Raw genomic sequence first — 17,274 nt, 5'->3', positions numbered from 1 at the left:
GAGGATGTGACAGGGAATCCAGATGTTCAAACAGGAATGCAATCAAGAATCACCAAGGCTGGGGCGCCTGGGTGGCTCAGTGGGTTAAAGCCTCTGCCTTCGGCTCAGGTCATGATCTCAGGGTCCTGGGATCGAGCCCCGCATCGGGCTCTCTGCTCAGCAGGGAGCCTGCTTGCTCCTCTCTCTCTGCCTGCCTCTCTGCCTACTTGTGATCTCTGTCTGTCAAATAAATAAATAAACAAAATCTTTAAAAAAAAAAAAAAAAAAAGAATCACCAAGTCTCAGGCACAAGGAACAGCTTACTTTTCCTAGATGCCTTAATTCCACCTGTGGCCAGGGGACCTGTCCCCTTGGCCTTCGCTTTTAGCTCCTTGGGTATGCTTTGCTCATCTTTCTGTTTCTGCTTGAATGCCTTATCTTTGTCCATCTCCTTGGCCTGCTTCTTGGGTGTCTTCTTGCCATCTTCGTGGCCAGATGTGGTAGCTGCTGCTCCGTGTGTCATTTTTAAAACCAGGGAAGTGAAGAAGGCCATGTTGGTTGGATGCTCCCACTCACCAGAGGAGTTGGGGGGGCAATGAGAAGAGAGAGGCACAGACCACCAATAGGTAAGGTGTGGTCGGCAGCAGAAGAGCCCACCAGAAGCAAACACAGCCCAAAGGACACCGAGGAGAATCTGACATCCCAGAAGCCAAGGGAGGAAACAGTTCAAGGAGGACACAAAATACTTCCTGGAAGGCCAGTCAGATCAAGGTCAAACAGCACACAATGGATTTAGCAAAAAAGAGGACATTGACTAACAAGGTGAGAGATGGGTGCCTGGAAATGTGGGGAATGGAAGCCAGAAGCAAGCTCTCATCTCCTGGAATTTCCTGAGGGAAACAAAGAATCGTCAACAACACTTATTTGCGAAAGGCTTTGTGCCAATGATACAGTTTGAACTTTTCTCAAGCACTTTCATTTAGTTGGCAATTAAATAAGCAAAGTACTTGTGCATACCTTTTCCTTAATTACTGCTTTCATAATCTATTCACGTTCATGTACCGACAGGCTCATCTGTAAAATGGGTTTGCTGAAGCATCAGATTCAAGCTGGGCTTGTGTGCGAGGAAAGTTACTGTTAGCTCCAACCAGCAACACAGTTTCCGTATATGGAATACCATGAGCAAAAAACCTAGAACATGATCCCACACCTACCACGGAGATTCATTTAAAGCTAAGTCCTGGGGCACCTGGGTGGCTCAGTCGGTTAGGCATCTGACTTTAGCTCAGGTCATGATCTTGGGGTCCTGGGATCCCACCCCATCTTGGGCTTCCCTGCTCGGCGGGGAGTCTGTTTATCTCCCCCCCAACTCCCTCTACCCCCCTCAAATAAATAAAATCTTATAAAAATAAAGCTAAGTCATAAAATGTTCTGTTTCCCATCTGTACATACATCTTAGAAAATTGTTTTAATAGAATTTACTTTTTAAAGTATTGTTGCCAGAGATTAGAATGTCCCCATAATGTATAGAGAATCATACTGTATTAGGTTAATCATACTGTATTTCTTAAAAAATATTTTATTTTCAAAAGATCATAATTTTAAGTAATCTCCATACCCCACAAGGGTCTCAAACTCAAGACCCTGAGATCAAAAGTTGCATGCTCCACCCACTGAGCCAGCCAGGCTCCCCTGGTATTGGGGTTTTATTGGTAGAGTCTTTGAGAGTATGTGATTTATTAAAAAACATGGTTAAATCAGGGTAATAATAGTCCTCATCTCTTACATTGTTTCAAGGACTTCTTCCTCTTAGTTTATTTATCTATCCTTTTAAATAATGAGGATGGGGAACTGGATGGCTCAGTAGGTTAAGCATGGACTCTTGATTTCAGCTCAGGTCATGATCTCAAGGTCATAATACTGAGCCCCATGGCAGTCTCTGATCTGGACACAGAGCCTGCTTAAGAGTCTCTCTTTCTCCTTCTGCCCCTCCTCCTCTTCTCTCTCTCTCTCTCTCTCTCTCTCTCTAAAAACAAAAGCAAGTAATGAGGGCACAAAGAATTAATTTTTCTTGCCTTAATAATGTTCCATGACACTATTTTAGGTGTAACTATGTTTGTAAATTTCATTAATATATTTTTTAAAGATTTTATTTATTTACTTGAGAGACAGAGATGGAGAGAATGAGTGGGGGGAGGGGCAAAGGGAGCTACAGCCCGTAGTCAAAATCATTCTTTCTTCGGTGTCTAGAAAAGACTACTCCGCTCCAACACAAGTGTAGCACTGAATTTTAAAAGAAAGAAAATAACTGGAAAAAAATTACTTCAGAATCTTTCAATTAAATTCACACTATTCTGCATGAGTTTTGACCCACCATTTTAAATTATAACACCTGAAGAGGAAAAGGTTATATTAATTCCAGTAAGGAGGAGAATATAGCTGAATTAAGAATAAAGAATTTTTAAAAATAATAGATTTTTTCCCTTTGTTTAGAGATTTTAATTAATTTTGAAATAATTGAATTTCCCTTCCACATTGGAATTTGAATAAATTAGAATTTCTAAAGTAGAATTTGGATGCTCTTTCTGGACTTCTTCTCAGGAAAAGAATTCTTTAGTACAGTGGAAATAACAAGAAACCGTGGGAAAGAGACCCACAGAATCATAATTATCCCACAGAGAAAGAAAAAGGCTAAATGGAGTCCAAGGATACTCTTTTAGAGATGAGGAAAGCAGATTTCAAAATATCTGAAGATAGGTAACACGAGAGGACAGAGATTCAAAACCCAGAAATAGTGCAAGACCACAGAGGACTAGCAACATTGGGATCATGTGGGATTGTATTATTAGGACTTTTGTGGGGAAGAAAAGGTACAGTCCGCCGCAAGCAGGATGGCTGCAAAGATTCTGGGTGTGCTCAGACTTTCAAAGGGCACGAGCCGAAGATGAAAGCCCGGACACAACCAGGGACGATGGGCATGGACCTGAAAGAGATTCACAGATGTTTATGCCCAGACGACTCTGAAGCACATCCCTCAAAGGGAAATTTCTGCAGCTCAGAAATGAAGCCTGGGGAAGAAAGGCACAGGCCCATTGCATGGTCTGGAGAAAACACAGATTTCACTAACATTTCGTTTCCTTTTTTATCACAAGGAGGCTTTACTCTGGAAAGACAAGCGCACGCTGGCTCAATGCAGCCACGTCTCCCCAGGGCCTTCTCTGAGATGCCACCTCCCAGGGCCCCAGGGTGCAGAGGACACCTCTCTGGCAATCAGGGCAGTAGGCAGAAAAGGACACACATTCTTATTCTCCCGAGAGGGAAGGGGAGGAGCAAGGTCAGCCACAGACCAAAGTGCTTTACATTACGTTCCAGAAACATTCAAGAATTTCACTGGGATCACTGAGGAAATAATTCAGCAAACCCTTGGAGCCAAATTAGGTTTATAAAATCACTACATGCTGGCTTCTTTCTTTCTTTCTGTTTAAAGATTTTATTTACTTATTTGAGAGAGTGAGAGAGAGAGAGATCGCAAGCAGCAGGAGAGGGCAGAGGGAGAGGGAGAAGCAGATCCCCGGCCAAGGAGGGATTCCCCATGCAGGAATCGATCCCTGGACCCTGGGATCATGACCTGAGCCGCAGGCAGATGCTTAACTGACTGAGCCACCCAGATGCCCTTGTATGGTGTCCTTTAAATGTCTAGGTGTGCCCCATAGAAAAGACTGTTAGTTAAGACCCATTGCACAGGTCAGTTCTACTTCTTATTATACCTGGGGCAAACGACTGAACCTGTCTGGACTTGATCTTCTATAAAGTGATTATCTATAAAATGGAGCTAATAATAACTATCTGGAAAGGCCAGTATTAAATGAAACTATAAATAAAAAGCACACGTTTACATAGTGCATCATGAATGTCATTGTTGATGCCGTTAGGGGCAGTGATAGTGGTCGTAAGAGATCAACAGTCGTTTCATTTGCCACAGAGCAAACCAAGCAGTACGTTTCTGCACGAAAATGGGCTTCCCCATCTGTACCAGGTAAGATTTCTGTCTGCAAAAAAACAGACAGGCAGACGAAAAGTGACCTGGTCAAAGGGAATTTGTTTTCCGCATGAAGCAAGGTCAGTTCACTGTGTCACGGCTGTGGATCTGCAGCCCCACGGTGCTCTTGGGCTTTCTCTCATGGCCACAGGATAAGCCCCAGCAGCTGCTGCAAACAGGAAGGAAACAGGAATGGGCACTCATCAAAGGCCTCTCACCCATTATCCGGCAGGAAGATCGCTCTCACACCCCCTCCCTTCCCCTGTAGCCTCTCCCTTAGGTCATCTTGTGAGACTGCACTCCCCCGTCCAACTCCCCGACCTCTCTAAGGCAGCAAAACAGGTACTTGTCAACCCATTTTATGTATTTATTTATTTTTGTCATCCCATGTGAAGATTTACAAATTTTTTTTTTTTTAAGATTTTATTTTTTTGAGACAGAGGAAAAAGCATGAGGATCTGAGGATCGGGGGCAGGAGAGAGAGAAGCAGGAAGCCCACTGAGCAGGGACCCCCTAGGACCCCAGGATCATGACCTGAGCCAAAGGCAGGCACTCAGGTGACTGTGCCACCCAGGCATCCCAAATATATATATATATTTTCATTAAATATTTTATTCTTGGGCACCTGGGTGGCTCAGCCGGTTAACCGTCTGTCTTTGGCTTGGATCTCCATCCCGGATTCCTGGGATCCAGTCCCGTGAGGGGCTCCCTGCTTAGCAGACAGCCTGTTTCTCCCTCTCTCTCTCCCCCTGCTTGTGCTCTCTCTCTCCCTCTCAAATAAATAGATGAAAAACCTTTAAAAAAATTTATTCTTAAGTAATTTCCACACCCAAGGTGGGACTTGAACTTACAACCCCTAGATCAAGAATCACAAGCTCTACCGATTCAGCCAGCCAGGCACCCTAAGATTTACAAATGTTTCTTCAAAAATTGGGAAGCACTAAGCCAGATGGTCTCTCATGATTGCTTCTGGCCTCATGACTCACTCTTTTGTCCCTGGTGTTTCACACTTTCTTTCCCAGAAATCCCCCTGATTTCATCTCCCTGTTTTCTTCCTCTTCCATTAGATGGATCAAATGTCTTTCAAAATATCACCTTCCTTTTCTGGCCATGCAACAGGAGAACAGCAGTAGAAACAGTATGCCATAAGGGATTGCATAAGTGAGTGAGTGAGTGTGTGTGACTGTGAGTGTTGAGTGTGTGTGTGTGTGTGTGAATGTGTGTGTGTCTAGAGAATACAGACAGAGAAACTAGGTTTGCCTTTTAACTTCGTCCTGTTATCTTTCAAACATAAAATAAAAAACTCTTCCACACCTTTCTGATCATTCCCAGGCGTGGCTCTCTCTCCCACCTTCCCCCATACCCCTGGCCCCCTGCACTCTCTGCTCCCCACTTCTCCCGCGCCCTCACAAGGCATGGGATTAAAAAGATCTCCATCTGCTGAAGAAGTAAAGCAGAAACCCTGAAAACCAGAAGCCCCCTCTCTATGGCCCAGTGTGCAGCAGGCTAGAGCCGGCACTGCTATTCCCTGCCTTTCAGAGGGAGGACTTCTCTCCTTCTCCCTCACTTTGGAGCTCACTACCCAGCTGTCCCGGGCCCACTGCATTCCAGAAAGATAACACGGAATCCCAAACAAGGAGCGTGCCCCACTCACAGCCAGTGGGGGCCATGATCGTGGCGTTGACTTGGACCGGTCAACGCTTAGGTACCACCGATGAAATAAGATGCTAATCATTCCACACCCGCCAAAATCACTACGAAATACAGTTTCGGTGGGATAAATGGTGGGTCCCATGAGCATCAGATAAGGACGGGGGCTCAGCAGGGGTATGAGAGGAAGTCTTGATTTCAGAGGGCAGAGAGCTCAAAGACAGCAGCAGCCTGACCAACCTCCAAGAAGACGGGGTGACTTTAGGAAGGTTCGGGACTCACCAAACACAGGGACGCTTTATGCCTTGTCTGCAAAGGTTGTTCACAAATCAGAGAACCGAGATGGGGGGTTCACCTGAGCTCCTACCCAGGGAAGAAGCGTTGATAAGCTTAATTGGGACTCCTGCCCCAGCGAGCAACAGCCTCAGACTTACCAGACCGTAGCCTGGGGCACGACTGGCTGTAGCCTGGTGGTTAAGTGCTCTGTTTCCGAAGTCCTACTTCCTGAATTCAAATTCTGCCCTTGCTAATCCTGGGTAAAGTCCCCAGCAGCTCCGTGAGAACCAAGTCCCGCAGATAATCTGGGCAAACACAGAGGACCTGCCCACAGGAACATCAGTGTCAGCTTCCACTCTGGATGTCCTCCCCTCCTGATGTAGATAATGCTACGACTTTCCACAGGTGCCCCAGGCTGCGAAGAAGCATGGGGGGAGGGGCATCCAGATAACGTTTTCAGGAAAAGTCCCCTTATCAGCATAGTAAATAGGAGGTCCTCAGACTTCAATTTCAGAAATGCTGCGAAGGCATTCCATGAGGGTATAATCCTATTAAATTAAGAAAACTGGCTGAATGAAAATTTACAAAGGAATGTTACATTCTGTGGAACCTCTTAAGTGTCTCTAAACTTCGCAATAGCTCCTCACATTTGTGACTTGCTTTTAGATATCAAGTGCGTGCCCACGTGTTGTTTATTTAACGTCTGCCAAATTATCAGAAAATCCTACCTGCTGGGGGTGGCTGTTGCGTATTGTAGCAGAACTTTCTGGCTCTAGGTTTCCTTTCTTCATAGGGCTGACTTGGGAGAGTAACTTTCTTACTGTTACTGTTTTGGTGGCTGGACCATGGGCGGCCAGAATCCCCTTTGTCCTTGATGGGAACACATATCACCCACAAAAAATAACTTTCCCCTGAAATACAACCTTTTAAACAAGCGTGGTTTGTAAACCACCTGCATCAGAAACTTTTTATCTAAAGGCCTAGGTAGGCAGAGATCCAAATCCCGCTTCAGCACAGTAAATCCCAATTTCTGGGCACAAGGACTGGAAATCTGGTTTTTTAACAAACACCCTAGACAATTCTTAGACACTCTAACAATTAAGGACAATTGTGCCAATGTTGGAACTCAACTAAAAATAGTTCAGTTCGGCCCAGCTCGCTGCTGGGCAAATGGCAAACAAATAAAATGCAGGCATATCAAAGAGACTCAAGTGCAAGAGGATTCCACCCAGCCAGCAAACCACATTCCAAGCCCACCCTAGGGAACCCAGGGTATGGGTTAGGAGGAGACAAGTGAGGTACTCAACCATGCACAAAACTTAAGGGGAAGCCACTCAGTAATCAAGATAAAAAGTACCCCAATGCAATATTTTATTTTTTCCATGCAATATTTTCATAAGTCAAAACTAAAGTCAAGAAATCCAGGATGAACAGAGTAACACATTTTTTTAAAAAAGATTTTATTTATTTATTTGACAGATAGAGATCACAAATAGGCAGAGAGGCAGGCAGAGAGAGAGGAAGGGAAGCAGGCTCCCTGCTGAGCAGAGAGCCCCATGCGGGGCTTGATCCCAGGACTCTGGGATCATGACCTGAGCCGAAGACAGAGGCTTTAATCCAATGAGCCACCCAGGCACCCAAGAGTAGCACATTTTAATATAATACAATTTAATTTTTTTTTTTTTTTAAACCAAGCTCTATGCCCAGCGAAGGGCCAGAACTCACAACCCCAAGATCCAGAGTCCCATGCCATACTGACTAGGCCAGCTAGGTGCCCCAAAGTATCAAATTTTTAAAAAATAAAGACAGGATCTGTACCAACCAAGCCTTCCTTTTGCTGTTGGCTCTCATATGGCCCCTCTGGCTCACCAGGACTGCTCTTGACTTTCTGGGTCAGCACGCTGACCAGTCTAGCCTTTTATTGTACCCAGAGGTAGAGACCGGGAGGCGGACGCCCCCCATCTCGTCCTCCTGTTGCCATTCAGAACGTCTGAGGTCAAACACCTCATTTCATTGACTGGACGCATTGCTCCTTCCTTCAGAAATAAAAGTTAGATCAAGTTCTGTGGTCCTTCACCAAACAGAATTTTATTCCAGTGACAGGATTAACTTGCCGAAGACATATAGGCTCCTAAGAGCTTCACCCACTCTGCCGACGCTCAATTTAAGGGACTCTCTGCAGCAATTACAATGGCCATATAGGTCCCTCCGTGGGGTGTCACTCTGCCTCAGATGCCGCTTTCTGATAGACTCTTCTGGGTGTGTAAAATTTTAAATCCTTTATAAACATCAATGATTGGCATAATTGGTGTAATTATAGGTATCTAAAAAGCAGAAAATGCCTAGTAACAGCTGCCAATAGTTGGTTTCAGGAAACATGCAGTCACTTGTGGAGAGCCGAGCTCCGGTTTAAACGCTTGGGGAATATTACTTCCAGATGGACCGACTTGAATCAGAGATGGCACAGAGATAGAGAGAAAAGAGCTCCCTCCCCAGGGACTCCCCAGGGACCGAACCACGCGGGAATCAGGGGGTGGGATATGTTCTCTGAGGAGAGCCTTCCCTGACTGATGAGTAGGAACAGGTTAGAGAACCACAGTGGGCCCCAGCCACTTAGGGTAGGACCCCCAGAGATGAACAGTTTCAATTACCTTTGGTCAGGTTTGTCCGTCAATGTTGCACGGTTGTTATGGCCGCTGTTCATGGCAGCCAAAAAGAGAAAACAATGGCACTCCTCGTGTGCAAATGCCTGTCTTCTTACAAGTGCGCCTGGAGGAAATGGGAATATCTTGCATTTTTCTACCCCCTAATTATTTGGGGCTGAGTTTCATCCATAACATGCTTGCGGGTTATTGAGAAGTTCTTTGAGCCAATCTTGTTAGTAATACGGGTTTACATGTATTAGGGAAAGGTATTTGGACATAATAGGTATCTGCAATGTTGCAACATGGACCATAACACCCTCCCACTCTTTTGGAGAACATGTGGGTTTGGAAGGAGAAGGGAAAATTATTGGGAGATTCCCAAGGGCCCCACTGTCATCAAGCCTTTCAAAATGGCAACCAATTACTATCGTACAGCTGAAGATGTCCTGCTGTGTCTACTGAATATTCTCCCTTCGCATTGTCAAATTACTCACCCTTTTACGAGTGGACAGCTTTATTGAACTTAACTAGCATCGTGTTTTGAAAATTAAATATGTCTAGGGCTACCTGGGTGGCTGCGTGGGCTGGCTTCTGACTCTGGATTTCAGCTCAGGTCCAGATCCCGGGGTCAGGAGTCTGCTTGAGGAGTCTCTCTCTGTCTCTTCCTCTGACCCGCGCCCCTCCATATTCTCCCTCTCTAAAATAATCTTTTTTAAAAAATAAAATAAAATGTAAATATGTCTAAGTTTAAAAAACTGAGAAGCACTTGATTTAAGTTTTAATCATGCTGATGTTCTTCTAATATCAACCTAAGAGTAGTCTTAATGGAAAGACACTGGCTTTTATTTTATTTTGAGGGGCCAGGGATTTTAATAACAATTTGGATAATAATAGTTAATTTGAGACTGTAGACCACTGCTTTCTAGGATTATGTTAGAGTTGGGGGATTTGGTAGGATTAATCTAGTGCAATGGGTCAAATGGACTCTAATGCTTCTTTGGAATCTAAAAAGTTACACATTCTATGATCATGGGGTGCCTGGGTGGCTCAGTCAATTAAGGATTTGACTCTTGATCTCAGGGTCTCGAATTCAAGCCCCACCTTGGGCTCCATGCTGGGTGTAGAGCCTACCAAAAAAAAAAAAAAAAATTCTGTGATCAGTGACTTTATTTTATATCCCAAAGCATGTTTTCTCTTTCGTTTTTTTAAGTAGAATTTTTATGTAAAATAGATGAAAGAGGAACTGTTCTGGTTACATGTTTATGTGTGATTTTCTTTGAGCACATCTGATTCAAAGAGAAAGAAAGGGAGTAGTGAGTTTTGGGCTTCATGAGGACTAGATGGGATGAACGCCCTTTCTTACGTGTAAAGGCGTCTTATGTCCATCCCAAACTATCTTTTACCATTTGCCACACAGATGTCCCACCAGTATAGTGCGATAAGATTGGCATCACAGAGCAAGGAGAAAACAAAACAGTGTCTAATAACATTGTAGTATTAGAGTCCATAACTTTCTCGTCAGGTCCAATTATTAAAGAGTCCACCATAGGGCGCCTGGGTGGCTCAGTGGGTTAAGCCGCTGCCTTCGGTTCAGGTCATGATCTCAGGTCCTGGGATCGAGTCCCACATCGGGCTCTCTGCTCGGCAGGGAGCCTGCTTCCTCCTCTCTCTCTGCCTACCTCTCTGCCTACTTGTGATCTCTCTCTGTCAAATAAATAAATAAAATCTTTAAAAAAAAAAAAAAAAAGAGTCCACCATATAGGGACACCTGCGTGGCTCAGTTGGTTAAGATGCCAACTCTTGATTTTGGCTCAGGTCATGATCTCAGAATCTTGGGATTGAGCCCTGCATTGGGCTCTGCCTTCTGCGTGGAGTCTTCTTGAGGGTTCTCTCTCCCTCGGCCCCTACCCCTGCTCAGGCTCACTCTCTTTCTAAAATCAATACATAAATCTTTAACAACAACAACAAAAACAACAACAAAGTCCATAGAGTTTTCAGGATGCCTGGCTGGCTTAGTCGGTAGAGCATGTGACTCTTGATCTAGGGATCATGAGTTTGAGCCCCATGTTGGGCATATAGATTACTTAAAAATAAAATGTTTAAAAAAAAAGGCAAGTCCATAGTTTTAAAATTTACCCTCAGACTTGACTTAAATCTCCTGTTCTCTTTCCCACAATTTGAGTAGCTTCAAATGTAAAAATGCTTTCTTCCCATGCCACTTCAAACTTAGCTCCTCTAGTATGTTGGGGGGGTGAATGGAGCAAAGGAAACAATACAAATACTCGTTTACATAACTGGCCACTGCCCTTTTACCCACTCTGCTGATTCCAACTCAGCTGCCTAAACTCATGACTGAACAGAATGCCAATCCCACTTCTTACAGGCACCCTAATCCCTTGGAGAATCCCTCAGAACTTCCCATCACTTGGCTTTGGGACGCGACAAGGTCTGCTGTGCTCCCCACAGGGATGTCTCGGGACTCTGATTCTTCTCTTTCCATCTTCTGCTTACTTGGACTTGGCCGGTGGGGTGAGAAGGAGAGTACTACATTTGATAACTGGCCCCCTACGCTGGACCCTGTCTTTAAGAATGTGGTATACTGGGGCACCTGGGTGGTTCAGTCAGTTAAGCATCTGACTTTGCTCATGACTTTGGGGTCCTGGGATTGAGCCCCGTGTGCTTTCAGTAAAGAGTCTGCTGCTTCTCCCTGTGCCCCTCCCCATCGTGTTCTCTAATCAAATGAATAAATAAATCTTAAAAAAAATAATAATGTAGTATACGTCATCTCATTGTATATACCCTTGAGGCCTCCATGCCAAAAATAAGGCTACAGAGAGAAGACCTAGTATATTAAATAGATAAAAACCAAAGTGTTTCCAGTGAGAGTAGTATGGATAGTAGACGAGGAAGGGTGATGCTCTGCGAACCTTGGGTTTACTCTCCCGGAATTCAGAGAGGACAAAGAAAGGGTGTAAAAGGAAGTCTGAAGGCTCTCGGACCCCAGGAGCAAAGGCAGTAATAGAGGGGTGGGATAAGTAGGAATACAGAGTTCCATTTTAAAAGGGATTTTGAGGATAATACATGAAAAAAAGAACCAAGAATTTGGTATTGGGAAGGAGGGTGCCTGAGTGGCTCAGTCAGTTAAGCATCTGCCTTCTGCTGTGGCCGTGATCTCCCAGCCCGGGATCAAGCCCCACGACAGGCTCTCTGCTCTGCGGGGAGTCTGCTTCTCCCTCTCCCTCTGCCTCTCCCCGTGTCTGTGCTCTCTCTGTCTCTCTCCCTCTCAAATGAATAAATAAAATCTTAAAAAAAAAAAAAAAAGACTCTGGTATTGGGAGAATGTCAAGACACATAGAAAACCATGAGCATACCTGATCAGTATTAATATCCACACCTTCTTATTTTTTTTTTTTAAAGATTTTATTTATTTGGGGCGCCTGGGTGGCTCAGTGGGTTAAGCCGCTGCCTTCGGCTCAGGTCATGATCTCAGGGTCCTGGCATCGAGTCCCGCCCGCATCGGGCTCTCTGCTCGGCAGGGAGCCTGCTTCCTTCTCTCTCTCTCTCTGCCTGCCTCTCAGTGTACTTGTAATTTCTCTCCGTCAAATAAATAAATAAAATCTTTAAAAAAAAAAAAAGATTTTATTTATTTGACAGAGATCACAAGCAGGCAGAGAGGCAAGCAGAGAGAGAAGGAGGAGAAGCAGGCTCCCTGCTGAGCAGAGAGCCCTGTATGGGGCTTGATCCCAGGACCCTGAGATCATGACCTGAGCTGAAGGCAGAGGCCTTAACCCACTGAGCCACCCAGGCACCCCAATATCCACACCTTCTTGATGTGACATTCGGCAACCAATGAACGATGCTCACTAGATCCATGACTTTAAATTGTGTTTCTTCCAGAACGCTCGTGAAATTTCTAGTTCCCTTACAATCATGTGTTTCTTTGAAACAGAGCCCCATGATTTAGGTTACTTGAGCGAGCCTCTGTTTCTTGCAAACACAGAGCCTAAGGAGAGTAAAGCCAATAACACAACAATGAGAACCGGCCTGGTGAGTTCTAATGAAAAAGAAAAAGACCCTATGCGCTGGCACCATGGGGTGGGGATCAAGGCTATTTCTGTGAGTGTTGTGTTTTTTTAAATCAGGTATCTTCTCAGAGACTTGTGATAGAAACATCATCTCAGAATGATTTACAGATATTCCTGCTTACTTGTGAAAATAATCTACACCCTCTCTGGGGATAGGGGAAAGGATTGTTTTCAAAGTTTGGTTCTTTATTATTATTATTTTTTTTTAGTTTGTTTAATTTTTAAGCTTAGACCTATCAGTGATTTTTTTTTTTTTTTAATTTATCTCCAACACCCACTTCATACCTAACCAGCTCCAGGATGGGAAACCCATCATGAGCTTATGTTTCTAGCACAAAGACCTAGCAATTCCACTTCTGGGAGCTACTCAAGAAAAACTTCCCCATGTTTGCACAAATAGGTTGTTATAACAATCAAAACTGGAGATCCTCCTAAACCAATGTTTTTTTAATCTATGGGACTACAGGTACGTGTTTAGAGCACACTTACCACCATCTTGAGAGATTTGGGAAGAGTCTTTGGGCAACTCTATTTGGGAAACACAAAGTCCTTTTCACCTTCAGCAACACCTTCCCCTGGCCCCACACCCCAATTTTTTTCTGGGTGCTCACCCGCCACATAAATTAAAACTGTTCGCAAGTCCTCTAACGTATTAGCATCCCGTCTTTCAAGTGACAGGCTTCTGGACCTACTCTGGTTAGGGGAGGAACAAAGTGCAATGTGTTTTTAGACTAAAGTCCCACAACTTCCCAGGAACTTCAAATAAATTATTCAGTGTCTCAGGGGCTTGGCAAACAAGAGAGATAAAAGGGCCACATTGGGAGTGTGGGAAAGGGGAGGGAGAAAGCAGAGGCCAAGGTGAAGGTCAGGAGTTCCTGAAGAGGTATTTTCACAGGTTTTAGGTGTTGGAGCTGGGGAAGTTAGGACAAGCGCTGGTAAGAAAGTGGCAATTAACCACCTATGCAAAGGGAGCTAACTGATTGTTAAATAAGGCTCTGCCTTAGCTCTTACAAAAGCAGTGATATGCACCATACACTTCAGCCAATCATCCGGCTCCTGGGCTGGGCATCGACTATCTGAAGCATAATAGTGTTTTCAGTTGCCTCCTGTCTTTCAACTGCAGACTGTGTCAGGAAACAGCACATTTGTTATGTGTTTAAAAACTAGTCCAAAGAATTATGTATAGGGGAAGATATCTAGGGAACCAAGCAAGCTCAAGGACGATATTTCATTTGATTCTTCTGTCATGGCCTACCCTTAAAAAGAAAAACAAACCAAAAACCCACCTCAAACTGAGTATCATTTGAATGTCTTATGTGTGACGCAAAGCATCGTTGCGTATTGGCACGCAAATGAGCTACAACATTGCTCTGAAAAAAAATCTCCAAGGTAGAGGTAGGCCCTTCGAAAATCTTCCTGCCATGACCAGACTTTGGCCGGGCATGTCTGGCCGTCCTCCACAAACCAACTGCCCCGAATGGAAAGTGCCAGAAAAAACCAAAATGGGTAAAAATTTACTATCACCTGTCCCCCCTGACACAGACGCAGAGAGACACACAGTTAAGTAAGGCACAACCTGAAATGCAGCAGTCTGGTCAGACAGCCCCCAGGGAAATACCACTGGGTGATGTGAGGGTTTTTGGGTTTTTTTTTTTCTCCTTCTTCTTTTTAAGATCGAGAAGGAAAACAACACTTGCAGGAAACCATAAAACCCTTCAAGTTAACTGTAGCCAACGGTCAATCTCATTAGGATATAATGGGTAGCTTGTGGCCCTCTCTATAAAGACTGAATGCATTCCTCTGAATAATTTCCAATTTTCTCACTTGCTGGAATCTCTCTGCCTTTGAGGCAGCAAAGAGAAGTTTCGCTCTCTGTATTTATACCTTTCTCTTCTCCGTCTCAGTTACTTCTTCCAATCTTCAGTCTCGGAGTTCATTTTTTATTGGAGCACATTTGGTTGAAATGGAATACATGCAAATATTTAACCCAGCTCATCACTTAAATTTTTTTTTTTAATTTTTTAAAAGATTTTATTTATTTATTTGACAGAGAGAGACACAGGGAGAGAGGGAACACAAGCAGGGGGAGTGGGAGAGGGAGAAGCAGGCTTCCTGCTGACCATGGTAGTCTGGGTTCCAGGACCCTGGGATCATGACCTGAGCCGAAGGCAGGTGCCCAATGACTGAGACACTCAGGCGCCCCTGGCTCATCACTTAATCTAGCTCTTTCAACCAGGATAGTAGGAGAGACTCTTTGGGAAGCAGATCACCAGTCAGAGGGCTGACAGAATCTGGGCCCACAGGCCTAAGGCCTTGGCTAACGTCTGTTACTCTGTTACTGAAGTAAAGACATCTAGTACTGAAATCAGGACTTGGCTCAGGAAGGGGTTTCCATGAGAGACTGTGGACTCTGAGAAACAAACTGAGGGCTTTGGAGGGGAGGGGGTGGGGGGGTTGGGTGATCCCGATGGTGGGTATTAGGGAGGGCACGTAATGTATGGAGCACTTGGTGTGGTGCATAAGCAATAATGTGGAACACTGAAAAGAAATAAAATGGAAAAAAAGAAAAAGAAGGGGTTTCTGTGCCCTTTCTCTCACTTCTGACCTCCTGACCTCAGACTGGTCACTGAGCCACTCTCCATACAAAGAAAGGGAGTGGTGATCCCTTGCAGCACACTTACTGGGAGAAGATGCGAAAATGCCATGGGGGCAGGGATTCTCAAATTTAGGGAACACTGCAAACATGGGGGGGTTTAATTAGGGCCCAACCGGAGTCTGGTCATCTTTATAATCTCTGCCCTTCACAAGAATGTCCAGGTGATTCTGAGGTAGGGGCTCATGGACCAGACCGGAAGACACTGATTCTGGGGTGTTTATTTTGAGGAACTTAGGGTCTTGTATGTTGCTGGCACTGTAGCAGGCTTGTGCAGGTGCTGTCTTTTCTACAACCACCCGTACTGTAAGGAACTAGCATTGAATGAGCCCTTATGGTATGCTAGGCATTGCACCGGTATTCTACACTGAGTAATTTTGCTCCATATTCACAATGGCCTTATGTGTCAGAGAGCATTCTTCCTATTTAACAGAATACTGAGGTGTAAAGAAGCTGAGAAATTTGATCAGAGTCCCTGAGCTAGAATTCCCAGCCTGGTTTAAGTCCAGGGACCCTATTGACCACAGCTGCTATAGAGAGCAGGCTAATACGTAAAAGCATTTTGGAAGCTCTTAAGGCCCCATTCAAACAATGTAAATGTGAAGTCAACAGACAAGTCTTACAACATTTGTTATATGCAGCTGAACCAGGGAAGGCAGATCTGGGGACCCCAGAAGTAGTTAAGGCCTGGTTCCAGTCCTCCAAGACTTCCAGTGGAATGGGAGACCAGTTTGGCTACATTGAGAGTTTTGGAGAACTGGAAAGGCAGGCTAAAGCCATCTTGTGAAAGCCTCAAGGGGCAGCACGTGAATTTCGCATTCTTTCCTGGATAGACGGGAATCTGGTAGATTTTGAGTCTGAAACACCATGCACCCCCTTCTCCACTTTGGTTTTTGAAAGACAGCCAGAGTAAAAGATCTAGAAATGCATCTGGAGAGAATTTTCCAGGATGGACAGGAGGGGTGAGGATAGACGTTAGCAAATATGGGTTAAAAAAGTAGTGTATAGGCCTCAAATGCTAAGGGAAAAAAAGAGGGGGGGCATAAAACAAAACCACGAGAAAAATAAAGCATACCAACCTTCCACCGTGAGACACCCGATCAGGTAAGATGGATTTGTATTTCTAGCAGAATTCTTAGTTTCCCTGGACACAGGATCTTTTCGATGCCTCCGTGGGATCCTTAAATTATTCTGAATTTATGATTGAACATTCTGACCCCTAGCATTCCTCAAACCACTGTTTCTAATTCATGAGGACCCTATACATACAAGAAATAGTAACTTATGTTGCCTTCTACTTCTCAATCCTTTGCTTTCACTTTCTTCAGAATCCCCAAGCGTCCCCAGCATCCGCCACCCCAGTCCCCAGAGCAGCTGGAGCACAGATCCAAGAAGCCATTCAGGCACTCAGCCCACCCTATCGGCTTACATGCTCTGTTTTTTCTTGGCACTTACAGGTACTCAGCTAGGAAGTGACAAAATGGCATCAGCAAGTCTACTACTGGTTCACATTTCTGATGGAGCCAAAGGCCAGAAGCAGTGTATTTAGGGAAAAACGGTCCGATGGCCTTAAAAAGAAATCTGAAATGTATTCTTGTCTGCCAATCCAAATGTTCTGAAAGAAAGAGCCGTACTCAACTGGTTGGTTTTTCAGGTTTATGGTGTCGTGTAACACCCAATGCATGAGGATTCCCTGGGAATGAGAAAACTGCTTCAGAGGGAGATAGAATAATGTTCCTCCATCACCTGCGAGGAAGACACACACATTGAGGCCTTTATCTTTACAGGAACATTATCAAAGTTCTTCAAGAAAATATTCAAAGCCTCTGCCTTGACATGAAAAATAAGGGGGAAAAACACAGTTCTAGAAGGAGAACCCTCCAAAATAAAATGTAAAACATGTATCACACTGGCTTCACTTGGGTCAAGGTTTTGATACTTTGGATC

The sequence above is a fragment of the Mustela erminea genome, chromosome 4 (assembly GCF_009829155.1).
Source record: "Mustela erminea isolate mMusErm1 chromosome 4, mMusErm1.Pri, whole genome shotgun sequence".
Classification (NCBI taxonomy): Eukaryota; Metazoa; Chordata; class Mammalia; order Carnivora; family Mustelidae; genus Mustela; species Mustela erminea.
The sequence above is the reverse complement of the archived record's forward strand: the minus strand, read 5'-3'. Positions refer to the sequence as shown.